We start from the raw sequence: 4,147 nt of genomic DNA, 5'->3' as shown, positions 1-4,147 counted from the left end.
GCTAAGTGATTTTTCATTTCTTGAGACAAAAAGAGCCAATATAGTTCAGAAATTTGTATCAGAAATACAGTCGCATGAAACAGACCCCCAGCAGAAATATAAAACATTTGAAATTGTTAGAATATGACAGTAAAGTGAAAAATCATACACAATTCCCTCAAGACACCAGGATTCAATGTCTTTTAGAAGTCCAGGTTATGCTGTACCAAAGCCACTAATCAGACAATTGCCTTTGTGACTCATATATATACCCACTTAGGGTGAAGCACTGAGGCAATTGGTAGTGGCTGTATAATAGCAACTACAAAAAATAAGGAAAGTAGGGTTTGACAGTTATTTCTCTTCTGACAATGATGTGCAAATTCCGATATAACCATAAGGTGCTGACCCTGGAAAGCATGACTGTATCTCTGTTATAGCTAGACATGGTGCTCAGTTACCATTCTAATAGGCATAGAATAACATGGATTAGATCATAGTTTACTAAGTTTGAGAACCATTGGACTAAATGTGTCCAGTGTTCAGGCTCTTACAAATATACTCTCACATCCTTCTAAACACCACCACCCTATCTATTGTCACAGCTGTAGCATAGCCCTAATGACCAGCTGTTGTTTCACATTATCTAGTGTTACATCCTCTCCACTGAGCACAGTTGATGGGACCAATCCATACATTGCCAGCAGCTTATGACATGCCTAAACATGAAAAGGCACTGCACAAATAAAAACAAACTAGGCCAATTACATTCTCACTCTTTGGAATTTAAGTAGAAACAATGAAAACTAGGTCATTACCAGTGAAAGCTGAAGCTGAAAGCCTCATCAAAGTAGGGTAGTGGCAAAGTCATTCAGGAGGAAGAAAAAAAATAGTAGAGAGAATAGAATGTAGAATAGGAGATCAAATAGCTGATTTAATTCAAGTCAACAGCACAGTGGAAAAGGTCTACAAACTCAATGTGCTTAAGTGCCTAGAGCCACCACAGATATAATTTGATGCCACATTATTGTAAGATTCCTATGAAATCTCTATCTTCCTTACTGTGGATATCTTACTGTGTATCTATATGTTAAATGTCTGTATCTTGAGCTAAACCTGTGTCTTTCTTAAAAACTATTTTCAATGTAAAGTTTTTAATGATGTTATAAAATGAAAAATGGATTTAAGTTCTTATTTTTGCAAAAGACTACATATTCTTTAATCTATCTTCTTCATGTATGCAAACATTTTTCTTCCCACAGTATAATGTGTCTGCCATGTTTATGTACAATTTAGAATGGTACCTGGAACTTGGTAAGAACTCTGTTAGTTGTTACCTTTATCAGAATGAAAACTAAATAGTCAAAAGTCCATAGAGTTAAATAATTGAAAAATTGACCACCTTCTGCACCCTGTAATACACACTCACCTAAAATACAATTGCTTGAAATACATAAAATAGTATATCATGTGAGTATATGATTAAAAGAAAGCTTTTGGGGCACTGGAAATCTGTCAGTGTATGTGTTTATGAATAAAGGGGAGGTGGCACTCGTAGGTGCTAGGTCTTATTTCTTGAAACCAGAAATCCTATGTAATTTAGAAAATAATGTAGAGTTGGGATACATAACCAGAACTTTGGCAGGAAGTAAAATATTTAGACCTGGTTATTACTTGGTGGTGGGGCAGAGAATAGACAGACCCACTACAACTGAGGCTAGAATGTTAAGGGCCTACAGGAACTCAGTTATTGTCACAGGACCACACATCCAATGAAGTTAGGTTTTGGTACAATCACAACAGAGAAAACTAAAGAGGTCAAAAAGATCACAGATAGGTGGATAATTCTAAAATTGGCAGGGAAATTTCTAAAGTGGCCTCATGATATCACTTCAGACTGTAGCATTTGGCTAGACTTACTCTCCAACATTTCTGCTTAAGTAAGAGCTGGAAAAGTATAAACAGAAGTATCTTTAGAAACGAGAAAATGAGATGAGGGTCACATGTGCTTAGTGGTCCAAGATATAGAAATGCAATACAATCACACCTGAATCAAGTGGTGGCTATGCTCAGTCTCATCCAAGGCAACCTGTTCCACTCATAGAGCTCTGGAGATGAGGCAGTCTCAGAGAGCAATGAATTTTAGTATATGACCTATCCTGTCATCCAGAGCAGAATGTACCAGGTGTGAGACACACTACCCAAGTGCTGTGTCATTACATGACTCAAAACCTGACTACCTAACCAGGGGTGAGTTAAGTCACTTAAATCCTTGCACTGAGGAATAAACTTTGTGAAATGCAAAAAGAGTGAAGCAGAAGGAGCTGAATATTAAATGACAGTGCTGGGAAACATGAGGTACAGCCAAGGATACTGGTGCAATAAGCAAAGTTTAGTAATGAATAACTGAAAATTTATGAGGAAGCAGAATACAAATAAATCTAGGAAGTAAACTAAAGCTCGATAATGAAGAAGGCAAAAAAGCAGAGAAAAGGAGGAATTATTTCATTTTCTTTAGTTTTTAATTTTCTTATTCAAATACAGGATTTTCTTTATTTGGACTCCTATGAAACTTTTGTCTACCTTAGAACTTGGCCACGCATAGTCATGGGTGGTCCAAATTGCCTCACTGACCCAAGAGAGGTCTGTTTCTTGAAAATGAAAGAGGCTACAATACCAGAAATTGCTAACAGGATTCCAGCCATAACTGAAGCTCCCCAAAAATGTGAGTCTGCTGGAACTGGTTAGTGTCACAGTAGGAGATAAGGAAGTGAGAATTCCGCCCCCCCCCCCATATATTAGAATAGAATGATAATAGCCACTCTGGAGTTCATCTCCAGAACTATAAGTGGAAACTCTACATGATAAAGCTGCTAATTAGGCATTTAAAACCATCAAAGATGAGGCTGTGAGGGATCTGGGAACTGCTAACTGTTGCAATAGAGTAACTTCCAAGTTTCTCTTTAATGGCCAGGTGGTAAATATTTTAGGTTTTGCAAGCCATATGGTCTATGTTACAACTACTTTGCCACTGTAGCATAAAAGCAGAGACAATACATAAATGAATATGTGGCCATTTTCCAATAAAACTAAAATCTGAATTGTGTATAATTTTCATACATTATAACGTGTTATTCTCCTTTTGAATTTTTTCAACTGTTAAAAAATGTAAACACCATTTGTCACTCATAGGCTGTAAAAGAAAAAACAAAACAAAACAAGTAGTGGGCCCATAGGCCATAGTTTTGCTGACTCTTAATATATGGAAATGGAAGGTTGTAACAAAGATGGTCATGCAGGTATTTTTTAACCTGAAAGATTATATTTAACATACTCAAGGATACTCTAATGACAGCAAACTTTCTGTTTAATGGACTACTCCTGTTCTTTTTTTAAACTATCTTAACCATTTCTAAGTGTATAGTTCAATAGCATTAAGTATATTCATACTGTTGAGCAACAAATCTCTGTATCTTTTTCATCTTGCAAAATTCAAACTCTATACCTGTGTAACAACTCCTCATTTCCCCCATCCCCTCAGCTCCTGGCAACCATCAGATATTTAAGAAACACTGTGCCAAAGGAGATCTGTCTATAGAAGAGATTTAGCTCAGAGGATGCCAGCTTGCTCACACTATTCCATGCAGTGCCTTATAAAGTTGTCTAATCTACACTAAGAAACACAATTACATTGGATCAAAGATACACATACATACAAACATATAGCTGGAACAAAAATTTCACAAAATACTTACCCTTTGCCAGATGGAGGATAATATTTTTTTCATTTTTAAATTCTATCTTCATCTATTCTTTCCTAATCTATTCTAATCTATACAATTCCGTTTAAAACTATGGCCTAGTTTTAATAGTACCCAAGGAAAACTGTTAACCACAAGCCAAACTAACACACTCATGTTTTACACCATATGGGAAAAAGGTAACACCTACAAACAAATCAAAATTATAAAGAAGCAGAAGCTGTGGGGTTATAAAAACATTTATTTATAAACACACTGTGTTGGCCTGCAGCATTTAAACAAATTTAAACTAATGGCTCAAACTCAGGCTCCTTGTGGAAATTATGTCAATATTGGGCTGCATTTTTACTGGGCAAAAATCAACAGGAGCCAAGGAGCCAACCCATGACTGGATTGCCTTCTAATTT

At 36.2% G+C, this 4,147-nt stretch overlaps 1 long non-coding RNA gene across 2 annotated transcripts in view; it reads right to left on the bottom strand.

Moving 5' to 3' along the window:
• The window catches only part of LOC104997084, a 25,649-nt gene that overhangs the window by 14,627 nt on the left and 6,875 nt on the right, over positions 1-4,147 (bottom strand). The gene's annotated exons all lie outside the window — the stretch shown is intronic.

Source organism: Bison bison, unplaced genomic scaffold (genome assembly GCF_000754665.1).
Source record: "Bison bison bison isolate TAMUID 2011002044 unplaced genomic scaffold, Bison_UMD1.0 scf7180017851846, whole genome shotgun sequence".
NCBI lineage: Eukaryota > Metazoa > Chordata > Mammalia > Artiodactyla > Bovidae > Bison > Bison bison.
The sequence above is the reverse complement of the archived record's forward strand: the minus strand, read 5'-3'. Positions and strand labels throughout refer to the sequence as shown.